The sequence below is a fragment of the Phacochoerus africanus genome, chromosome 7, assembly GCF_016906955.1.
Source record: "Phacochoerus africanus isolate WHEZ1 chromosome 7, ROS_Pafr_v1, whole genome shotgun sequence".
NCBI classification, from domain to species: Eukaryota; Metazoa; Chordata; class Mammalia; order Artiodactyla; family Suidae; genus Phacochoerus; species Phacochoerus africanus.
In genome coordinates, this window is record NC_062550.1 from 70287898 (window position 1) to 70312416 (window position 24519).

The 24519-nt window shown below is 49.8% G+C and overlaps 1 protein-coding gene across 8 annotated transcripts in view; it reads left to right on the forward strand.

Annotated features, from left to right (window-relative positions):
• The window catches only part of CRACR2A (calcium release activated channel regulator 2A), a 165652-nt gene that overhangs the window by 34428 nt on the left and 106705 nt on the right, over positions 1 to 24519 (forward strand). For 3 of the 8 annotated variants that reach the window (XM_047787798.1, XM_047787805.1, XM_047787799.1), the window contains exon 1: positions 15526 to 15651. The gene's annotated coding sequence lies outside the window, so the exon portion shown is untranslated. Of the gene's footprint in view, positions 1 to 12882; positions 13016 to 15523; positions 15652 to 24374; position 24519 lie in introns of those variants that run through there. The other 5 variants (XM_047787800.1, XM_047787804.1, XM_047787803.1 and 2 more) reach the window with 5 other exon arrangements.

The window sequence follows — 24519 nt, forward strand, 5'->3', positions numbered from 1 at the left end:
CATCTTCCACCTAGGGTTTCTGGAACACACACGCGCGCACGCACACACACACACACACACACACACACACACATTCCTGGGGACAAACATCAAGTATTATAGTTGCTTGATAAGTATTCTTTTTTTTTTTCTTTTTTGGCTGCCCCCAGGCATACAGAATTCCTGGGCCAGGGATCAGATCTGAGCTGTAGTTGCCACCTGTGCCACAGCTGTGGCAACGTGGATCCTTAACCCACTGTGCCGGGCTGGGGACTGTAGCTGCCCGAATTGAATTTATGTCCCAACGCTGCAGAGATACCACCAATCCCATTGCACCATAGTGGGAACTCCTTGATAAGCATTCTTGATGGGGCAGAAAGTCACCTGGGGTCTGCGAGTATAAAGCATTAAACTGCATTAAAGTTCTTTTTTGTGTATAAAGGCCCATGTTGTAGATAAGAATTTTTTGTTGTTGTTGTTAGGGTTATAATAAGAGTTCTCATTGCAGCTCAGTGGCTTGAGGACCAGACACAGTGTCCATGAGGATGTGCGTTCGATCCCTGGCCTTGCTCAGTGGGTTAAGGATCTGGCGTAGCCACAAGCCATAGCGTAGGTTGCCGATGCGGCTCGGATCCGGTGTTGCTTTGGCTGTGACCTGGGCCAGCGACTGCCGCTCCCCTTTGACCCTTAGCCTGGGAAATTTCATGTTACAGGTGCGGCCATAAAAAGAAGAAAAAAAAGAGTAAGATTTATAATAAATCCGCGTGGACCATCACATATCCGAAGTCACCCCATATTGGGATAATGAAGAGCACCAAGGAAGTGGCTGAAACCTGGTGCCCTGTCCCAGAGCTCGTGGCAGTGAAATCTGAGAGTCCACAGGGACAAAAGGCAGCAGGAACGGCGTGGCCTGAACCAAGACTGGCTTTGGCTGGGGCCACCGTGCAGTCGGTCAGGATCCATCAAGGGGAGGGAGAGGGAGTTTATGTCACAGCAGGATGTTGGTATCTGCGTGCGTGAAGAACCTGTCACTCTGTGCTTGTTACATCTGATGTCTCCCTTGCTAAATCAGTACTGAGCATCAGACTTTCTTTTTATAGATGTATCGAAGTAGAGTTTACATACCTTAAAACTCACCCCTCGTGAGTGTGCAGTTTAATTATTTTTATTAAATTTCTAGAGTTCTGCAACTGCCACCACCATCCAGTTTTAAAATCTTGCTATCATCCTAAAAATGTGGTCAAGGTCATTTGCAGTCATCTCTCACTCCCAGACCCAGGTAGTCACTGATATGCTTTTCATCGCTGTAATTTGCCTTTTCTGGATATTTAATATAAGTGGAATCATATAATATATCAGGCTTTGCATCTGGCTTCTTGAAGCATGGTTTGTCATATGCACCAGGATTTCATTCCTTTTTATCACCTAATAGTATTCCGTTGTGTGGTTATACCACAGTGGGTTTATGCATTCCTCGCTGGTAGACCTTCGAATTATTTCCAGTTTGGAGCTATTATGAATAATGCTGCCATGAACATTCACTTAACAAGTCTCTGTGTGGGCAGGTCTTCATTTCTCTTGGATAGATGATTTAGAGTAAATTTGCAGGATTTGGGGTAATTTAATTTGGTCTGTTTAATTTAAACAACCAACCAGTTTTCCAAAGTAGATGTACCATTTTCACTCCTGCCTGGGTGTGTGAGGGTTCCCATGTCTTCAGAGCTTCATCAATACTGTCCCTTTGAATACAGCACACTAATGAGCGTGAGGTGGTGTCACATTTTGATTTTAATCTGCATTTCCTAGTCACTCATGGCGCTAAGCCCCTTTTCATGGGCTTATTAGCTATTCATTTGTCTTCCTTGGCGAAACATTTATTCAGGTCTTTTATCCATATTTTAATCAGGTTGTTTGTCTTCTTCTTATTGAGTTGTGGAAGTTCTTTTTTATATTCTGACACAGGTCCTTTATCAAAGACAGGCTTTGAAAATATTTTATCCCAGTCTGTGGCTGGATTTTTCCATTTGTTAAGGTTGTTTCTTGAAGCACAAAGGTTTTTCATTTTAATAAAGTGCAATGTATCCGTGTTTCTAATGCCTCCTGTTTTGGAACCATGAAGATTTTCACAAGGTTTCTCAAAGATTACTCTCCTAGGTTTTCTTCTGAAAGTCTTACAGTTTCCACTCTTACACTTAGGACTATGACCACTTTGAGTTATTTTTATGTGTGATGTGAGAGCAGGATCTGGGTTATGACTCTCCCCTAGCCCAGCCTTTATTGCTGCAAAGATGATCCCATTGAATGGTCCTGTTACTTCAGTGAAAAATCAGGAGTTCCCATCATGTCTCAGTGGCAACGAACCCAGTAAGTACCCATGAGGATTCTGTTCAATCCCTAGCCTTGCTCAGTGGATTAAGGATCTGGCATTGCCGTGAGCTGTGGTATAGATCACAGACATGGCTCGGTTCCCTCATTGTTGTGGCTGTGGTGTAGACCAGAGGCTGCAGCTCCAATTCAACCCCTAGCCTGGAAACTGCCGTATACCACAGGTGCAGCCCTAAAAAGACAAAAGGAAAAAAAAAAAAAAAGAAAAGAAAAAGGAAGAAAATCGGAGTTCCCGTCGTGGTGCAGTGGTTAACGAATCCGACTAGGAACCATGAGGTTGCGGGTTCGGTCCCACTTACTCAGTGGGTTAACGATCCGGCGTTGCCGTGAGCTGTAGTGTAGGTCGCAGACGTGGCTCGGATCCCGCGTTGCTGTGGCTCTGGCGTAGGCTGGCGGCTACAGCTCCGATTGGACCCCTAACCTGGGAACCTCCATATGCCGCGGGAGCGGCCCAAAGAAATAGCAAAAAGACAAAAAAAAAAAGAAAAAGGAAGAAAATCAATTAATCATACATGTAAAGTTTTATTGCTAGACTTTCAGTTCTGTTCCAATAATCTATAAACCCGTCTGGATGTCAATGCCACATTGCCTTGATCACTGATGCTTTCTAGTAAATTATCTAATCATGCAGTGTAAATCTCCTCAAATTTTCCCTCTTTTACAAAATCATCTTGGCTACCCTAGCCTTTTGCATTTTCCATGTACGTTTTGGGATCGACTTGTCATTTCTACCAAAGAATCAACTTAGGGAGAAATGATGTCTTAACGGTATTGAGTTTTTCAGTCCATGAACATTTCATCTTCATTTATTAAGATCTTTCCTTGGATTTAACTTACTCTTCTTTTTCTAGTTTCCTAAGATGGAAACTTAGGCTATTGATTTTAGATTTCTCTTCTTTTCTGATAGATGCCTTCAATCCTATCATTTCCCTCCAAGCACTGCTTTCACTGAATTCAACAAATTTTGATAAATAGTACTTCATTTTCATTTAGCCCAAAATATATTAAGATTTGTCTTGAGACAGGAAAGTAGGTAATGGCTGGAGAGGTGGGTAGACCAACTTGACTTCTTGCTCCATGTGTTGTTTAGAAATGTGTGGTTCAATTTCCAAATATTTTGGAATTTCCAGCCATCTTTCTGTTATTGACTTCTAGCTTAATTTTGTTGTGGTAAGATCATACTTTGTATGATTTCTATTCTCTTTTTTAATCCTTCCACTTTTGAAGGAAATTTTTGCTGGGTATAGAATTTTAGGTTTGTGGTTGTTTTCTTTCAACATTTAAAATGTTCCCTCCACCCTCTGACTTGCAAGGTTTCTGATGAGAAGCCCAATGGAGTATTTATCCGTGTTCCCCTATGAGTAAAAATGCCTTTGCCTTTGATTTTTTTGTTTTGTTTTGTTTTTCAGCTGGAATATAGAAGCCTAGAATTTATCCTGCTTGGTGTTCTCTGAGTTCCTACAGTTTGTTTTCTGTCATTAATTTTGGAAAATTCTCAGCCGTTATTACTCAGCTTTCTTCTTTCCCTCTTTCTTTTCCTTCTAATATTCCCAATACACACATGCTGAACAATTTGTAATCATCCCACAGTTCTTGGATATGCTGCTTTTTTGTTGTCATTGTTGTTTGTTTGTCTTTTCATTTTTTTCCTCCTTGCATTTCAGCTTAGAAATTTTCTGTTAACATCTTTTCAATCTCATTGATTCTTTCTTCAGCTGTGTCCAGTCTATGAGGAGCCCATCAATGGAATTCTTCCTTCACATTGCGGGATATTTGATTTCTGGCATTTCTTCTGATTCTTTCTTAGAATTCCTCTCTCTCCTCATCTTTATTTGTTCTTGCATGTTGTCTACTTTTTCATTAAAGCCTTTAACATATTAATAACTTATTATTAGCTTCTTATCTCATAATTCCAAAATATGTGACAAATCTGAGTCTAGTTCTGATACTTGTTTTGTCTTTTCAGACTGTTTTTGCCCTGCCTTTTAGACATCGTGTAGTTGTAGGGACTGAGGCAAAGAAGACTTTAAGTGTGAGGTTTTATGTTAATCTGGCTAAAAGCTGGGCTGTGTTAATTTAAAAAAAATTATTGGGGTATAGTTGATTTACAGTGTTGTATTAGTTTTGGGTGTACAGCAAAGTGAATCAGATATGCATGTGTATATACATCCATTCTCTTTTCCCATGGAGGATTTTATGGAACATTGAGTAGACCTCCCTGTGCTATACAGTAGGTTCTTGTTAGTTTTCTGTTTTATATTTAGTAGTGTGTATGTGTTAATCCCATCTTCCAATTTACCCCCCTCCCCATGATTCCTTTTGGTAACCATAAGTTTGATTTCAAAATCTGTGAGTTTATTTCTGCTTTATAAATAAGTCCTTTTGCATCATTTTTACTAGATTCCACTTGTAAATGATATATGATATTTGTCTTTCTGTCTGACTTACTTCATTTAGTATGATAATCTCTAGGTCCATTCATAGTGCTACAAATGGCATTATCCCATTCTTTTTTATAGCTGAGTAATATTCCATTGTAATATTCCACATCTTCTTTATCCATTCTCTGTCCACGGACATTTAGGTTGTTTGTATGTCTTGGCTATTGTAAATAGTGCTGTGATGAACATTGGGATGCATGTATCTTTTCAAATTATGGTTTTCCCTGGGTAGATACCCAGGAGTGGGATTGCTGGGTCATATGGTAATTCTATATTTGTTTTTTTTTTTAATTTTTATGGGCACACCCACAGCATATGGAAGTTCCCGGGGGGCCAGGGATCGAATCTGAGCCTCAGCTGCCAACTACACTGCAGCTGTAGTAAAGTCAGACCCTTTTAACCCACTGTTCTGGGCTGGGGATTGAACCCGTACCTCTGTGGTGACCTTAGGCACTGCAGTTGGATTCCAACCCACTATGCTGCAACAGGAACACCTCAATATTTAGTTTTTTAAGGAACTTCCATACCGTTCTCCATAGTGGTTGCACCAGCTTGCATTCCCACCAACAATGTAGGAGGGTTCCCTTTGCTCCACACCCTCTCCAGCATTTTGTGTTTAATGTTTACTGTAGCTGTAGCATCCTTGTGTTTTTCAGCTGTTTTGGTTGAAATCTACAATTATTATCCTGACTCTGAGGATGTGGTGGTCAGGCGTTGAGGACAGGAAGCGGTCTATATAATCTTAGGACTAAATCTCCGTCTTTTCATGCGTCTGAGTCTCTGAGCTGTGCCCTTCAGAGCTTTTCCTTTTTCTTTCTTTTTCTTTTTTTCCCCTTTATTTGTTTGTTTACTTGTGGTATAGTTGATTTACAAGGCTGTGTTAATTTTAGGTGTACAGCAAAGTGATTCAGTTATACATATTTGTAAATTTATTTTTTTTATGTCTTTTTTGTCTTTTTAGGGCTGCACCCACGGCATATGGAGGTTCCCAGGCTAGGGGTCCAATCGGAGCTACAGCTGCAGGCCTACACCACAGCCACAGCAACGCAGGATCCGAGACTCGTCTGTGACCTACACCACAGCTCACTGCAATGCCAGACCCTTAACCCACTGAGCAAGGCCAGGGCTCGAACCCGCAACCTCATGGTTCCTAGTCAGATTCATTTCCTCTACGCCATGACAGGAACTCCTCGTATTTGTAAATCTATTCCGTTTCAGATTGTTTTCCATTATAGGTTGTTATAAGATATTGACTATAGTTCCCTGTGCTCTCCAGTAGGCCCTTGTTGGTTACCTATTTTAGGTACAGTAGTGTGGATACCTTCAGGTGAGGCAGGAAGGCTATAGGGAACTGGTGTTACCTGAGTCCCCTCCCCCAAGAGGATCAGACTCCGGGAAAGGCGGTCCCTTGGAGAGTGGCATTTTACCTTGGCAAACGCTCTGGGCAAATATAACTATGGTTACTCCCCCCAGCTCCTGCCTGAAACATGAGGGAACTGCTGTCAGCTCCTTACCTGGAGAATCTAGAGGGTTCTGAAAATAGAGCTCATAGAAGTGGGCAGTGGCGGGGGGGGGGGGCTCCCTAAAACTGCTGGAGAGTCTCCCTCTCCAGCAGATCCACACGCAGCCTCCAGCAACTCAGAATGATCATTTCAGTGTTCCTACCCTTTTCTGGCTACAGCGGGTTCTTCTCCAGGTCGGCTGGTGGAAGCTGTGATCCTTCTCACTCACCTCTCTCCCCAGGGTGGTGCTTCGCCTGCAACATCCATGTCCTGATGGGTCTAAGAAAGTCATCTCTTTTCAGTTTATTCAGCTTTTACCGTGGAAGGATAGGAGTGATGAATTCTAAGCTCTTTGCATGTCACAGCTGAAGCTGGAATCCCTCCATTCTTTTACTTTGCATCTCATTGCGTCTTTAACTCCAAGCCTCTTTTCTTGTTGACAGCATATCATGGGGTCTTGCTCTTTTTCATTCAGCCTGAGGGTCTGTACCTTTTATGTAGAGTATGTTTAGTGACTATTCCGTACCCAGTTCCATGTGTGGGATTTTGTCCCTCACACCACCAACCAATTCTCTGACGCCAGCTGGGTGTCCTACAATTCAACTCAATTCTGACACCATTGACCTAGAAATAGCATCCAACTCCACAGGCTGAGGGCTCAGTTCCACAAGATGACCCCCTAACTCGGACACCAATTGCAAATCCAGGTTGTGACCTGTGCTTCTGACCCATCAGCTGTAAATTAGAGGTCCCCATGACCCCCTGCTCTGGTTTGATTAAATTGCTAGAGTGGCTTAGAGAGCTCAAGAAAACCAAGGATATCAAAAGAGAGAAATCAACAGCCAGATAAAGATACACAGGACCAGCTCACCAGCAAAGGAGCTTCTGTCCCGGTAGAGTTTGGGGCCAAGCATGGTGGCACTTGGAAGTGTTCTGGCTCACCAACCTGGAAGGTCTCCAAACCCATCCTTTTGGGTTTTTATGGAGGCCCTATTATATAGGCATGACAGATTTTAATTAATTGACTATTACAATGTAATTACTGTTACTATTGTCATGGGCTATTGCAACTGACCCAACGTGCAGCCCTTCTCCCTTCCCCAGCTATCAAGAGGTGGGACTGAAAGTTGCAGCTCTCAATTCATAGTTGGTTCCCCCGGCAACCAGCCCCCCCCATCTTTAGGGGATTTCCAAAAATCCTCTCATTGACATAAGCTCAGTTGCGGTCGAAAGGGGCTTATAAATAACAAGACATTCATTTTATCTTTATAGTTCTAAAACTGTTCCAGACTAAATGGTATAACAAAAGAGGCCTCTAATGCTGAGACTAAATGGTATAACAAAAGAGGCCTCTAATGCTGTTATCCCTTAGGAAATTCCAAGGGTTTGGGGAGCTGTGAGTCAGAAACTGGACAAAGACCAAATATAGATTTCTTATCAGAAATCATAATATCACAGTAGTCCATCTGTATATAGCATAATTACTAATATGATTGGATTTACATCTGCTATTTTGGTATTTTTTTTCCTATTTTTCTCATGTCTTTTTTTTTTTTTTTTTTGCCATTTCTTGGGCCGCTCCCGCGGCATATGGAGTTTTCCAGGCTAGGGGTCGAATCAGAGCTGTAGCCACCGGTCTACACCAGAGCCACAGCAACACGGGATCCGAGCCGCCTCTGCAACCTACGCCACAGCTCACTGTGCTGGATCCTTAACCCACTGAGCAAGGCCAGGGACCGAACCCGCAACCTCGTGGTTCCTAGTCGGATTTGTTAACCACTGCGCCATGACGGGAACTCCTCTCATGTCTTTTTAAATTCCTCTCCTCCTCCCTTCCTTCTCTCTTTTGTGTTAAATAAATATCTTTAAGGGTATCATTTTAATTCCTCTGTTGATTTTTTTTTGCTATATTTGTAGCACTGACTTAGTGGTTGCTGTGAGTATTACAATATGCATCTCAACTTACCGTAGTCTAATTCAGAATGACACCAAAATAATTCTAGAAACTTTGTGCTAATATGTTTTCTTTTTTAAGATTTTTATTATAGTTGATTTACACTGTTCTGTCAATTTCTGCTGTACAGCAAAGTGACCCAGTCATATATATAATATATATATATGTATATTTTCCTCTTCTCACATTATCCTCCACTGTGTTCCATCACAGATGACTAGATATAGTTCCCTGTGCTGCACAGCAGGAGCTCATTGCCCATTGTTCTAATATATTTTCCTTTCCTCTCCCCTTCCTTGCTCCATTACTATAATATCTATTTCTGCCCAATAATGCAGTGTTATAACTTTTGCTTTATACGCCTTCTTTTAAAGAAGTTAGGAAAAGAAATGAGAAATATATGTTTAGGGTTTTTTTTGGTGTTTACTCATACATTTATCATTTCTGAAATGACTCTCTTCATTTCTTATTGTGGTTTTGAGTATCATTTGGTGTTTCTTTCTTTCAACTGAAAGGACTTCCTGTAGCATTTCTTATAAGGTGTGTCTACTCGTAAAACATTATCTTGGTCTTTGGTTATCTGAAATGTGTTTACTTTGCTCTCATTTGTGAAGGATGATTTTGCTGGATACAGAATTCTTTTTTTATTTTTATTTTTTTAGATACAGAATTCTTGGTCAATAGATATTTTAGCACTATGAATATGTCATTGCATTGCTTTGTGGCCTCCATTGTTTCAGAATTGACTCATTTGTGTAATTTCTATCTTTTTATTGAGATTTTTAAAATTCGTTGAATCATTGTCGTTATACTTTCCTTAAACTTTTGAATAGAATTTCTTTTAATTACTTAAGCATATTTCCCATTGCTGTGGTAAAGATTTAGTCTGATAAACCCAACATTTTAAGGACACACAGAAACAATTTCTACTAACTACTCTTTTTTTTTTTTTCCTAAATATGGTCACACTTTCTTCTTGCTTTGCGTGTCTTGTAACTTCTTTGTTGAAAGCTGGATATTCTGAAGAGTATATTTAGTGACTATGTCTTCTAATTTCCTCCTGAGCCGTGTTGTTTTTTGGTGTGTGCGTTTGTTTAATAACTTGCCTGGACTAAATTTGCCTCCTCTGCAATGTGCATCCATGAGGGCCTCTGCTGTTTTGTTTTTCTGGAATTTTATTTATTTATTTCTTTGGCCACACCTGTGGTGTGTGGAGGTTCCCAGGCCAGGGATCAAACCTGTGCCACAGCAGTGACAATGCCAGATCCTCTATCCTCTGAGCCACCAGGGAACTCCTCTTGTGTTTTATCCTAAAACCTAGCTTTCTATAGTCATCCCTGCATCAGTGTTCAGCCAAGGATTGGTCACAGGTTGGGCTCAAATACCGTGAGCCCATAAGACCTCCTCTCTCTGCTGATAGATCCCTGGTGAGCTGGGCAGCACACTCAAATGTACTGCTTTCCCCGCAAGTCTGTGAGGGCTTCTATTTCCCATCAGGCCCTTGTATTCCACTGGACGTGTGGACAGAGGCCAGGGCTGTATGGGTGGCATGGCGACTCTGTATTTTCATTGGTTGCACCCACCCTTGGGGTACCCATGATGTATGCAGAGCTCATTGATGCCCCCCGCCTGCCTCACCTCCCTCGATCTGTCAAGTGACCGAGTGCTCACCGGTCCATTGCTCGCCAATGTCAAGCTAGCAGAGCTGCCGGCCCTCCCTGTCCACTTGCCTCTGAGATCACCATGTAAGCTGATGCCTCTCCAAATAAAGACAGACCACTCTGTCAGTGGCAAAGCGCTGCTAGTTTTTACAACCTGCCCTGGTTGAACCATCAAACAGCAGAGCTGCAGGGTTGGGATCAGCTCTAGGCAAGAACACAAATTCTGTTGTTGGGGGAACAGACGTTTCTCAGTTTGTGGCCTGTCTTCGATCAATTTCCAGAGTGCTGTAATGGTTGTTTTTTGACAGTTTTGACCAAACTTTAGAGTTGCTTTTTGGGGAAATGGTTTACCCAACTCCTCACGTTCCTACTTTGGGAATGACCTTCAGAGCAGGAGGCTTTTATTGTATTTTTCCTGCGCCTGGACACATGATCCACAGAGAGGGTGGGAGCTCTGGGCTGCAAGCTTTCTGATCTGGACTCTGCTACTTACCCGCTCTTACCTTTTGCCATCTCCTCAGCGGAAAAACCTAGCAGAAGACGGTGATTGCCACAGTTTTCTCCATTTTGAAAATGTTACATTTCTAACAGGATTCAGCTAAGACAATACACAGTGGACCTAAAGAGACTAATTGATTTCACCCTTTCCATGGCCGTGATGTCATTTGTGGGTCAGCGTCACATGAGGTTATGTGTGTGTGTTCCATCTAAGCAGAGGCAGCTCCTTTGACTCCCCTAAATAGTCCTTGAGGAGGGACCAAGACCCTGCCCCCAAAGCTATAATATTGTTTCCTGGAGTTCCCGTCTTGGCACAGTGGAAACGAATCCAACTAGGAACCATGAGGTTGTGGGTTCGATCCCTGGCCTCGCTCAGTGGGTTAAGGATCTGGCGTTGCCGTGAGCTGTGGTGTAGGTCACAGACGAGTCTCGGATCCTGCGTTGCTGTGGCTGTGGTGTAGGCCTGCAGCTGTAGCTCTGATTCGACCCCTAGCCTGGGAACCTACATATGCCGCGGGTGCGGCCCTGAAAAGACAAAAAGACAAAAAAAAAAAAAAAGTTTCTGGACTGCTCCTCTCTGGTCTCTGCATCCTCTCCCTTCCCTGATGAGCAACTGTTTGAACCTGCCCTTTGGAACTCGGGGAAGGTCATGGAGGCTGAAGTTTAGTCCCTATAAACAAGCAATGGAGGACACAGAAAGGTTTGCGTGCCTAGGCGCCGCACAAGGCACTAGCTAGGTTCCATTAGGAGGACTTTCAACTTCTTAAATCAGTAGTAGAATCCTATTATAATTCTGACCTTTTTTTTTTTTTTTTTTGGCTGCACTTGTAGCATGTGGAAGTTAGTGGGCCAGGGTTCAAACCTGTGTTACATCAGTGATCTGAGCTGCTGCTGTGACAACACTGGGTCTTTAACCCACTGGGCCACCAGGGAACTTCCAAATTCTGATTTTTTTTTTTTTGCTTTGCTTTTGAGGGCTGCACCCGTAGCATATGGAAGTTCCCAGGCTGGGGGTCTAATTGGAGCTACAGCTGCAAGCCTACACCACAGCCATAGCAATGCTGGATCCGAGCCATGTCTGGGACTTACACCACAGCTCATGGGAACCCTGGATACTTAACCCCCTGAGCAAGGCCAGGGATCGAATCCTCAGGGTTCCAGGTCGGATTCATTTCTGCTGCGCCACAATGGGAACTCCCCATATTCTGATTTTTATACTATCTAGTGAGGTATTTTATAGCCTCTGTATTTTTTGTCTCGAAATAATGTTAATCGGTTGTCATTTTACTTTTTCTTTTCTAATGGGTCAAAAAATGGCTGCATATTTTAAAATAGGTCATGTAATATTTATCTTCTCAAATTCCAAATTGTCAATGGGTGTAATTTTTGATGTCAAAAGCTATTCTTGGTTGAGAGCACTAGCTTAGAAAAATCAAACTTTTTTTTTTTTCTGGCACCAAAAGAAAACATCTTCCCCAAATGGCGATGTCCTGACAAACGTGGGATGGTGAAGGACTGAAACAATCCGGAGCCGTTCTGCAGCGTAACTGGCAGCAGCTCCTCTTCGTTCTCACTGCTCTGAGGACCTAGTTGCCTCCTCCAGACTCTAGACCTGCAAGCCGATGGCTTACAGTTTCTTATTTCCTACTTTATTACATTAATAGCCAGGCACTGGGGCTGGGTTTTGTGTATGTGTAACCATGCATGAGAAAGCGAAATTAGTAGGACAAAAGATCTGTATGTCCCTTTCCCAGAGATTCTATAAATAGTAAAATAGGAGATAATAAAACATTCATTTCATCATTCCCAGAAGAGCTAATTCTATCTCTATTTTGCTACATTTTGGGGGGGGGGCAATATATTAGTCATTGTAGAATCTTAAAGGATTTTTAGCAGAAGTAATGATACAGCCCCTACTGTCCTTCAGGGGACACACCTCCTTATATGGTGCATTTTCCTTCCCACTCTGTAAACTTGGGAGAAATTCCTGATAGAAGAATAGCATCCCACACAAGGAGGCACCACAGACTCTTGGTCTCGGAGGCCGCTTTCCGGGGCTGGGGATGGAACTCAGTCCCGCAGTGGAGGCAGGAGGAGTCCCATCCCTACGTCTTTGGTCAAGTCCCCTGGACCGTAGTCACGTCCTCTCCGATCATGGGACTGTCTCTACAGCTGTTAGCTCTCTTCCGGTCTGTAACCACGACACATCAGATTGATAAAGTCTGTTCTTGCTGCAGGAGAGAGAGTACAAAGGCACAGCTCACAAGTAAGTCCAATCTTACTTGTCCTGCTCCCAGGGAGTCCAGGTTTGTGAATCCTATAGAGGAAGCCCCCGTAGCTTTCATCTACATCCTCAGGAGCCCTTATTTTCCTAATGCCAGCCTTATTTTTCAAGGCCAGCTGTGAGCATGTTGCCTGAATGGGCCCCTGTGCTCTTACAGAAATGTCTCTTTCCCACCCAGGCCCAGCGAGTCCAAGGAGGAGAAAGTTGCAAGACGTGGATGCCGGGCTGTCTCCCCTGGAGTCTGCTGCTCTGGCCAAGCTCCCAGCCTCTAACCCTCCACCCTCGGCGGATGTTTGATTTGGCTTCTGCTGGTGAGGCTCTGGGGGGCGGGCAGAGGCCAAGGGCAGTACTGAAAGGTCTGTTTGTTATCTTGGCTTCCACCTGTTGGAAACTCTGTGCTGTAGCCACTGGTAATAAGGAAGGAGGGACAGCAGGGGAATTCCTGTACTGGAGCAGGGACAGTTTCCACTGTTCCCTGGGTGGGGCTGGGGGACCAGGCTCGAGTTGCTGGCCTCCCATTGAGAGCAGCAGGTGAGCCAGAAAACACAGAGATGCGGGAGGAAGGGTGCAAGGCTTGGAGGGGACTCAGAGAGGACAGCACACCCCTCTGGCAGTGTCCCTGTGCCCTGCAAATCCACTGCTCCTTCCCCCCACCCAGGGGATAACGACTCACAGCAGGGGTCTGAAGGCCACCACCCCACAGCAACACCCCCCCGCGCCCCCCCCCCCCGCCTCCGCCCCTGCCACTGCAGCCATCACCTTCTGTTCTGTGTCACAGAGAAAACAGGGCCTGTTCTCCTGGAACTCCACCTACGCCACCCACTCTCCCCATCTCGGTCTTTCTGAGACCCCGAGGGCCCAGGTGGAGACCACAGGGCCACCCACCCCAACTGTGCTCTCCAGGCCCTCCTGCCTCTTCTTGAACCACTCGGCCTTTGACCCCTGCCCGCTCCCTCCCCTCTGTCTTCTTCAGAGTCACAACCCCGATCTGCCAACATCCTCGAGCCCCCTGTGTTGTCTGTCTTCCTTTAGTGCCCACAGCATCTCCTTCCCCACCCTGCCAGCCTCCTTAATAGCAGTCATCACCCTCCTCCAGGCCCCTCTCACTCCTAAACCATCAGGTTGAGGGCCCCAGCGCCCCTTCGAAACAAAGATGAGAATGAGACAGGATAGCAACCCCCTCGCTCCTACGCCCACCCCTCCGCCCCGCTGCCGAAGTGATCTTGGGCCAGGGAACTTGGAATTGCTTGTGTCAAGTGCATTCGCCTTCATCCTCAGCCATCAGGGATTGGATGCCCAGTGCAAGTCAGGCATTTAGGCTGGGAGGATACAAAAATAGTCTTGATACCACCCAAGTGCCCTTGGAGGAAGAGCCCAGGAAGTTGTGTCTACCACTGGCTTTTCAGTGTGGGGCGTCCACTCTGCTTCTGAAGTCGCCTGGGTCTGGGCAGGCAGAGGGAACCAGAGGCCCATGGGCGCCTGGGGAAGGGTTGGGTGTGGGTGAGGACATGGGGAGGGCCTAGGGCCCCGAAGACCGCATTTCCTGGTATTGTCAAGACCTAACAGTGGCCTGCCAGGGTGGAGAGGTTTGCAGTAGCTGTTTGGGGCTACAGGCTTCAGTGCAAAGCCAAGGCCACTCTCCCAGCTGGTGGCTAGGTGGGCCAAATTCTGGCCAGGCTCCTGCCCTGTACCGCACACTATACTGCCTCTGTTCCCGTGTCTCCCACGTAGCACTGCCATCATCAGTGCCCTGGCTGACTTCTTCCTGCAGGGCTGAGAGCTCCAGGGCTGGCCTAGGTTTGCCCAGCTATACCTGCTGTGCAACTTGCAAGGCCCTGTGCAGAGCAAAAACACAGGACCCCTTGTTCAAACACTCTGAAGGGTCTCAAGACAGTGTCAGCAGAGCTCTAAACCAAGCACAAGGCTCTCCCAAGTGCATAACAGCAGGGGTCAGATGCCCAGGGACCTGCCCTCTGCCAGGTTTATTCATCACCCCCTAGTTGCTCGGTTAATACTCTTGAAAGGAATGAGTTGGGGTTTCCCCAGCAATACTGGATTAGGAGCCACGGAGCCCTGGGAAAGAGGAAGCAGAGAGCCCTACCCTCCCTGTGCTCCAGCCTGGGGCCAATCACTGAAGGCCCGCCCGAATCCTACATCCATGGTCATGCTGCAGAAGGATGAGCCGCCTCCTCTGCCGGTCCACTGGGGACTGTGAGGGTAGCACACTCAAGTGCCCACGAAGAGCTTGCCGCCCTCAGCCGCGATGGTTCTGTGATTCTGAAGCAGAGAGAGCCCTAACCAGGCTCCGGGCTATCCGTTAGCCTGACTGCCTTGGGAGGCCTTGGAATATTTATTTAAGGCTTTATTAATTGGATGCTTTTTATTGTACAAGCACTCGTGCCCACAGTAGAACACACAGAAGAGACGGGAAAGTGTAAAGTAGGACAGAATCCCCAGAGGCACCAGCTGGAGGGGACGTGGACGTTGCGGGGTTTCAGGGAGGCACAGCTAGACTCCACCTCTCTCCAGTCGGGCAGGGGGAGACCCCAGATTCAAGTCCAACTTGAGACAAACACCTGGAAACATCCTGGAATCTGGGCAAGAAGCCTAGGGCCCCAGGCTCAGAGGGGCCCAGGAAGCCCGACCAGTCAGGCAGGCTAAGCCACCAGCAGCCCCGCCCTCGCCACCCAGGCTCCCCCTCCTCAGGGCAGTTGGAGGTCGCAGCCTGTGGGGCCCCAGGCGGCGAGCTCGCAGATCCTGGAGGGCACCCAGGGGGCAGCGGCTGTGGGTGCGGCTTCCACCGCTGCCGCTGGGGGCTGGTCCAGCCCAGAAGGTCCGGTGGCGGGTCAGGAGGAGCTGCTGGTTGGCGGGCAGGCGGGCGGGCGGTGCCTGGCAGCTGTGGGCCAGCAGTGCAGCCGAGACTGGAGGCAGTGACCACAGGTGCAAGGTGGGTCCGGAGGAGGGAGGGGAGGGGGGGAGGGGGGGAGGAGGTGCGGAGGTGCGGGTGGGCCCTCCCTGCCCCTCCACCTGGCAGCCGGGCCCGGGCCCGAGGCACTTCCTGGCCAGCAGCCAGCAAGTGCGTGCAGCACATGGAGCTCAGGGCTGGATGCCCCAGAGCAGCTGCGCTCCAGCCTATGCCCAGACCTGCCCTGGTCCTTGCCCCCTGGTGCTGAGCACCCCCTCCTCAGGGGACCGGAGGGCAGAAGCCCTGGGCTGAGATCAGAAGGGACCTCAGGAGCCCTGTTGCCACACCCAGCCTCTTCGCTTTACAGAAGAGGACACTGAGGTTCAGAGTGGTGAACGGACCGGCCCGGCTGGCAGGTCTAGAAGCCAGAACTCCTCACCTGGAGGTCAGGGTTTCGGGAGCCGTTGCCACAGGGCCAGAACAGCAGCAGGCTGTTGCAGGAATAGAAACCAAGAGCTGGGAGAGACAGAGTGAGAAAGACAGAGACAGAAGGAGAACCTCCCAGAGCAAAGGAAGAGGCTCAGGAAGTGGGGCAGCACTTCCTGCCCCGCTTGAGCTGTGGCCTGGCTGCGTGACTCAGCCCCCTTGCTGCCTCTGGCCTAGGTGTGCATGTGTCTGTGTGTGCGCGCGCGTGTGTACGCGTGTGCATCGCATGCGTGTGTGTGTGTGTGTGTGTGTGTGTGTGTGTGTGCCTGCGCATACACACACACGCATGGATACACCCCAGCATGTGGAAAAGCCCTCTGACTCCACATGTCTGTCCTGCACACAGTGGCCTTGTTGGCAGCCTGCCCTGTGTTTGGCTCTGAAGAGGCTGCCAGGAATCCCAAATGATTTGGTTCTGTGCGGCTCCAGAGGGCAGCAGGGCTGAGGTGTGGGAGTCCCAGAGGTGATCGGAGTCCAGGAAAAGAGCCTTGTGCACGAGGCAGTGGGTCCTCTGTCTCTGGAAGAAGCCAGCTTGGGGGCCTAGGGATTTGCATCGAGGGCAGCGTACTCCCTCTAGGGTTGGAATTTCAGTTTGAGGGTCCCGGGTTCATGGCCCTTTTCAGGTGACATTTACACGCACGGCCGTGTCGGGTAGTGCCTGCCCCTGATGGCTGCTCTGTGCAGACTTGGGATGATAACCACGAGAGGCGGATGTCTGCCCTCTGAGGCCCCTCGCCCCTGAGTACTGACTGGAGGGGCTGGTGAATGTCCTGAGTCCAGGGGAGTTTGGAGGAGTGAGGTCATCTCTAAGGAGTGGGTCGGACGGGCCTCTGGAGGTGGCGCTTGGGTGGGAGCTGGAGAAGGAGGCTGGGTCTGGGCGTTGTGGGGGAGGGACCCCTGAGCAGAGGCAGTGAGCTGGGTGTGTCTGGGGAACCAGTGGAGGCTGTGATGAGGACCACTGGTTGGGATCCGATCGGGCAAGGCCGGGCGTGTCAGGCCAGGGAACTTGCACTTTCTCACTCGGCCTGGGCTTCTTTGGGTGGGTTCTGGGAAGGGCATGAGGTCGCTGGGTTCAGAAGACCTTGTCATTTGACAGATATTTCAAACGCGCTGGGGCAAAGGATGCTGTAGGGGGAGGACCTGGGAAGGAGAGGACCGCAGGGTCCACATGGGGCTGAGCAGGGCTGTGGGGCATGCAGGAGCGGGACCCAGGACGCTAGCTGAAGGGGCAATGGGGGCTGGTAGGGGGGTGTGTGTGACGGAGGAGCAGTCTGTTACAAGCCAGGGTGCGTGGTAGGGCCTTTCTACCCAGAATCCCACTTAATCCTCCCAGCAGCTGTATGAGGGGATTATTGCTACTGTCTCCATTTTATAGAGGAGGAAATAGAGATTCAGAGACGTCAACCCCTTGTCCAAGGTCACACAGCAATAAGTGGGGAAGGGGGAGGGAGGGAACCAGAGAAAGCTGGCATTGAGCCAATCTGGTAGCCGAATAAGTGTCAGGGCCCAGCACAGAGGAAGCGACCAGGGAGATGGGGATGAGGTTCCAGTGCTGGACAGGGAACCGGGTTTGGAGCAGGGTCAGGTCTGGGGGTGATCAGAGCTGTGTGAGCCTAGGATGGGGCTCAGTGGCCGCTGCTCTGCCCCCACCCCACCCCATCCTAGCCCCTGTCTGGTGTCTGCTGAGCCCCAGGGGCTGGGGGGCTGGGCTGAGGGAGTTCAGTGGAGGCTTCCCAGGGATGGCACGTCAGTGGCTGAGTTCACGACCCACACGGAACAAGCATGCGGGTTCTGTGTCCCTGCACAGCAGACTTGGCGTTTGCTGTGACTCCCTGGGCGAGAACTTAGTCAGGTTGTCACGTTGTCCCAGGCTTGGTTCCTTCCTCCATTTCACCTGTGAAAAGAGCTAGATGGGCCCTGAAGATGGGTGTGCAGACCGTTGTGGAATCCCCCAAGGGCCATTTCAGGACGGGTTTTCTCACAGGATCGAGGGACAAGCGTGCTCACTTTTACAGATAGGGAAACTGAGGCTTCAGAAGGCGTGGTGGGTGCTGAGTGCAGAGAGGGGCAGAGCCCTGGGCCCCTGGCCTCTCTACTGCCCTGTGGGGGCATGGCCTGCGTCCTCTGCCATAAAATAGCGCCCCCCCCTGGGGGGGGGTGTTCACAGACGGGCACTGGATGGACTATTTCAAACAGTTCCTTTCTTTTTTCCCCCTTAAACGATACATGCTCACACCCAAACACAAAATGGAAAAGGATTTCCGTTCACCCGGCGGGTGGTCATTTTGTTGATGTTTCAAGCGGTTTTCTTTCCTCTGGGGGAAATGCAGCGAGGCCTCTGCTGGTGAGGGAGGTGTCCCCATCCCCGGGTGCAGGGCCAGCGGGAGCCCCAGTAAAGAAGCAGCAGCCCAGAGGAGAGGGTGGTTGTGGGGGAGGAGCAGGAGAGCGGTGACAAAGGGATGGGACAGGAAGAAAGGAAAACAGCGAGTTTCCACCAAGGGCAGAGCTATCTTTGGGGACGTGCCCGATAGGCAGAGGCAGCAGTGGAAAGTGGGGAGGTCCCTAGGGGGACCCAACACAGACAAGACCTAGTCAGCTTTCCCCGTCTAGCCTGCAGTTGTTCCTGTGAAAGGCAGAGTGTTAGCAGTGATGCTGGGACAAGGGGCAGAGGCCAGGATGTCCTGGGACAATTCTCAGGTCATCCTCAGGACAGCAGGACACGCCGAGCACCAGACATGTCCTTGCTTATAAGTGTTACTGCAGCCTCATCCATCAGGTAGGCGCCGCTGAGTGGTCATTCCCACTTTATAGGAAAATCAACTAAACAGAGAGGCAGAGCACCATGCCCGTGGTCACGCAGCCAGGAAATAGTAGAGGCAGGACTTGCAGCAGGTGGTTTGGCCAAGTCAGAGCCCGGACCCTCATCGTCATGCCAGGCTAACCCTGGAGGCTTGGGCGCACCAACGGCTTTGGCATGGACCAGACGCCCTGTCCCCTCCCAGGACTCAGCTTGAGACCTTTTGGTCCTTGTCTTGCCTTCAGGGCTGTTCTCAAAGGCCAATTAGCAGGACTTCATCTGCGGCTGGGGCTGAGGTGACGGGGAGGAAGCACTCTGCGGGTTCTGTCCTTTGCAGCCTCTGCTGGAGGCGGGGGGACTTGTGGGGGCCACTGTCTGGTGACATTCAGGGGCCTCTCCGAGCTTGAGGAATATGAGCTCTTTTGTGACAGATTCTTCCGGAGACAGTGCATTCCCTCTGTGAGTTTGTGTTGGCTCCCAGCCCTGGTGTCTCAGAATGTCAGCGGCACTTTCTCCTCCTGCCTTTTTGTTGACACATCCTGGTGAGGCTGGTGTGGCCGAGGGACGCGGACACAGGGGCAACAGCCCAAGTGCAGCTGAGCCCGACTCTGGTGATGCTCCAGGTGTTTCTGGAAGATGCAGGAATGAGGGACCAGACGAGTGTCCTATGTGGCTCAGATTCCAAGGGCCTGTGGTTGGTTGGCTCAGCCCTGGCCCCTAGGTCTGTGCAGCTCCGTGTCCTGCTGGGCTAGGAGGAAAGTGGCCCTGGGTGTGCCAAGACCTGCTGGATCCGGGATCCAGGGGCGGGGATGCCGGCCTGCCAGACCAGCGTTTGCATTTCTGGCCAGGCAGCTTCCTTAACTCCCCAGTATTCACTCCCTTAACTCCCTGGTGAAGCAGCACCAGAAGTAGGAAGCCAGCTACAGCAGCTCAATTACCTGTGCAGACAAGAGGAAAATCTCCTATTACCTGGGCGATGGGCTTATTTTCACTGTATTTACTTCAGAGGTCGCTCCGTGTTAAGCTCCGGGATTTGGTGTGTGGATGGAGCTTTGCCACATGGAAGCCACATAAACACACACTGTGCCCGCTGGTTTGGAAGGTTGCATTGGTGCTGAGCTGGGGGAGGGAGACCGACTTCCTATAGCCACATGCTGATCCAACACAGAACTGCAGGATCCCTCTTTTCACTGCGCCTGGAGGCTGGATGCACAGAAATGCACCAGGCGCAGCTTTGGGCTCAGTGCCAGGGAGCTCATTCAGTCCTTGTTACAGTCTTGTGAGACAGGTACTATTATGATTCTTCTCCCCACCTTACCGATGAGAAAGCCAGGCTCCGAGAGCCCGGGTAACTTGTCTGAGGTCACACGGCTCCTAAGAGGCAGAGCTGGGATTTGAACCCAGGCAGCCTGCTCCCCCCCTCCCCAGGCCATGGGCTCCACCATTCCCAGGCTGCCCCTCGGGATCCTGAGTGCAGGAGACAGTTCTGACTCCAACCAGTCCTGTGCCCTCAGGACTCGCCCTCTAAGCTGAGCTCCGTCCCTCCTGAGTGATAGGGGAACAATTACCTGCTAATCTAGCCCAGTGAGCTGAGGTGTGAAACACCCCATGGCGATGGCTTATGTGGCCCTGCTGGTCCACTGAGCGTGTGCTGTTGAGTTCATGTCTGGGAGCCTCCGCCTTGGGGTCCCTGCCAGGGTGCCAAACTTTGACTTAAATGCCCCAGAGGGGAGGGACAGAATCATCCACTTAGTTGGTATCTGTGCTTCCTGAGCCCCTCCTGCCCCTGCCAAGGGTCCCCTCTTGGCCAGCATTCCTGTCGTGGGAGGGATTTTCTGCACCGCTAAGGATGCTGTGAGAGTCTGCAGCAAGCAGAGGCAAGCGTACTTCTTGTGGCTTCGCAGAGGATGTGGGATTGAGCTGGGGTTAGGGGAAGAGGTGGGCTTGGGGACGAGGACAGTGGAAGGCATTGAAGGTGGGCCTGTGACAGTACCGAACACAGTGGGCAGAGGCGTGCTGGGGGTGGGGAGGGGCCCCCTGACTGGAGTGTCCCCATCGAGATCTATGTCACCAATTCTCTCTGCCCTGCTTCCAGGGGGGCTCCTCTGGGAGCTGCCTGAGGCGGCTGCTCATGACAGGGAATCGGGGAACAGGCTGCTGGGAAATGCCCTTGGGCCCTGGCATGGTCAGGCCTAGGCCAGGGGCATTGGCAGTCGCAGGCCCCTGGGGCTCAGGGACAGCCATTTACTGTCTTGGCCCAGTAGTGCCTGTCTGCTAGACCCTTTGGGGACACAAGTGAGGTCAGTGAGGTCGTGGCCAGAGAGCCTGATTGTCCTGTAGCCAACGTGGCTGACGTGTTTCCTCATTCTCCAGCAGGCCTTCTTTCTAGCGTCTTTGTAGCATCTTCAGTGCTGTGTTTCTCTGACACATTTCTTGTTGCTTGTCATTACCCTCTCCGTGAACTTCGCTAGCCCCGGCTAGATAGCCCTGTACTCAGATTTTGGGGGGTTCATCTTTGCTTGGGGCTTGGGGTCCTGGTTTTGGTAGGTGTGGTGTCGCCTTGTAAATGAGGGCAACTGGAGAAGCAGCGAGGCTACCGATGCACCCCCTGAAGATGAGAGGATGTACTGGGCACGTCCCACGTGCCAGGCACAGTTTCTCATCAAGGCTTTAGCATCCCCACGTTCCAGAAGAGGCAACCAAAGTTCAGAAAGATAAGCGGATCATCTGAATTCATACACCTGGTTCTGTAGAGCTGCCTCCCTCACGGACGCCTCACCACGCCGGCTCCCTGCAAAGAGTAGAGCTGGTGAGTGGAGGGCTCCGCTAGGTAAGAGAGTTCTGTTAACACATCTGGAAAATGGGGGCGGCATCCCTGACCCCACACCATGTCAGCTGCCCCAGGCGGGCTGGTCAGAAACCTAGGGGTGGGGAAGGCCAGTTAAAAAGTCCACCGTGGCACTTCTTCTTAAGGAATGTAGGTTTAATACCTTGAACCACAGCTTGAATGAGAAACAAAGACATGAAAAGGAACTGCTAAGTGAAATGAATGTTAATGAAAAAAGAAATTACTAGGCCTCCGTTATGTAATCACACATTGCAAACTAAAAATATATTTTTTTAAATGCACAAGCCCTATTTACTGGAATTAGAAATAGAATAAAAAGCTCTAATTTGTACTGAATAGCAATCACATTATTGCACATGCCACATCTGAATTTCCTGACACTGTAGGAACTAAATCCATGTGGTTTTATTGAATGTTAATGCCAATTTTTTTTAAAAAGCTAGAAAACAAAACCCAAAGCGCTGACCACCTACTGGGTGTGCAGCGCCTTGTCCTGGGAGAAAGAGTAAAGGCCATAGTGCTTCTTTTGATGGCATAGGTGACAGTTGCCAAGGGAATGGGATGGATGTGTTCTCTGGAAGGAGAGGGGCTTCGGCAAAGGCTTAGCCAGGTTGGCAAGAGCAGAGCGGGCCTTTAAGAATGGTAGAATTCAGCAGAGGCCAGTGACAGAGTCCTGAAAGGATGGTCCGTGATGGTCCCTCTGTTCCTCTCTGGACTGTGTCTGAGGATGAGTCTGCATGGAAATTAAACTGATGAAGTTCTGTCCAGGACATAAGACGTGCCTGGACCCTGACCTATTTCTAAAGGTTCCCTCCTCCTCTGGCTGGCCTCCCCTGACTCAGTGTACCATCTAAAAGCTGTGAGAAGCAGTTCCCAGCTGGTTAAGAACCCAACTAGTATCCATGAGGATGTAAGTTCTATCCCTTGAAATTTAACTCAAGAATGTCAGGGTAAGGAGCTCCTGTTGTGGCTCAGCAGTAATGAACCTGACTAATGCACATGAGGATGCGGGTTTGATCCCTGGCCTCGCTCAGTGGGTTAAGGATCGGCGTTGCCCTGAGCTGTGGTGTAGGTCACCGATGCGGCTCAGATCTGGCATTGCTGTGGCCGTGGCGTAGGCCGGCAGCTGCAGCTTCGATTCAACTCCTAGCTTGGGAACTTCCATGTGGTGCCAGTGCAGCCCTAAAAAGCAAAAAGAGAGACAGAGAGAGAAAAAGAAAAAATAAAAGCTGCGAGGAGCTAGGATGCGACTCTGGACTCTTCAGGACTTCCTCTTTCGGGTAGACAGAGGTGTTGAGCCGGATCAAGCATAGCCGGCCCCGCTCGGGCCTGTGAGTGTCTGCTCTGGGAGGCTTCTGGAATCTGCAGGGATGTGAATGTGTGTTATGTGGACGGGGCTGCGTGAGGAAGCAGATGGTGTCAGAACCCTGCAGGAGGGACGTGGGGCTGGAGGTGGAAGCAGGTAGGCTGACCCTCAGAGACTCCTCCTCTTTGTCCAAAGTGACCCACCAGGAACACCAGACAAGACAGAGAGGAGAAGCTGGGTGACACCCCTTTAACAATAGGCCACTGTTGAATTCTTTCCTGTCTGCTGCCTGCTGCCTTTTCAGCCCCAGTTTGTAGGGCCAAAGGCAGCTTTCCACATTTTGCCCCATCTGAGGCCTGGTGACAGTGGCTGGTCCAGACCTCTCTGTCCCCACCCGCCTGGGGTTGTGACGTGTCACTCACTGGACAGCCGAGCTGTGCTCTGCTTGCACCTGTGGGGTCCCTGGGCCACGCTATCCGAGGCATTGTGCAAAGAGATGTCAACGAGCACAGTGATAGGCATGGCTGACCATCCCGCTCAGCCAGGGGACACATGTGGCCGCCCCACTGCCAAGGGCAGTAGCTGGACCCCCAGACCCACTGGGCCTACTTAGTGCTCCTGAATTGTGTTTTATCTTCTTGGACAAAGACGCAAGTGTAGTGACCAGTCGTGCCTTGAGTCCTCCGGCCCTGCTCCATCTGATGCAGTCCTGTGAGGCCCTCCAAGGATGCTGCTCGAGAACCTGGGGCCAAGAGTGGGGCCCGGGTGAGCCCGAGAGCAGCTGTGCTTGGCGGCAGGTTGGTGATGGGAGGAGCTTCTCCACTTGCTGGCTCTGGGCCTCGGCAGCCTCCCCAACCTCACCAGTAAAAGAGCTGCCCTTTGCATCTCTTAGGCAGGTCATAAAGGCGGGACGGAGCAGCGATAAATGCTCTTAAGTAGGGGCTGCTCAACCGTTCCTTGGGTTGAGCTAAATTAACTGTTTGCATCCTAGTTCATCGTAACACGGCCACATCGTGTTGGCTCAGGGCTCAGTGCCTTTTACCAATAGTGTGAACTGCACAGACCAGGCAGGGAATGAGGCTCAGCCAGCATCCCATATTCCAGAACTTTCTAGCCTGCCGAAGCAGGACTCTGAGCTGACAGCGGAAGGATCGGGGCTGCAGGGGACCTCAGGGGGCCATCCAGAACAGCGTGGAGACTCCCCGCAGACCTAGTGTGGATCTGAGGCTTGGCCATCTTCCAGAAACAATCCACAGTGTGTCCAGCCCTTCAGAGCCTCTGCCCTGCCCCTACAAATATTTGCCCAAGGGTGTGGAGAGGGGACGCAAACATGGATAAGGGTGTGGGCCTCAGGGAGTGCGGCTGCATGAGGTCAGACGCCGTGGGTTTCTCTTGCTGTGGATCTGGTCCACTCTCACTCCCGAAGCCCTGAGCTGCGAGCTGGGACTGTTGGCGTCCTCCTTCACTTAGAGG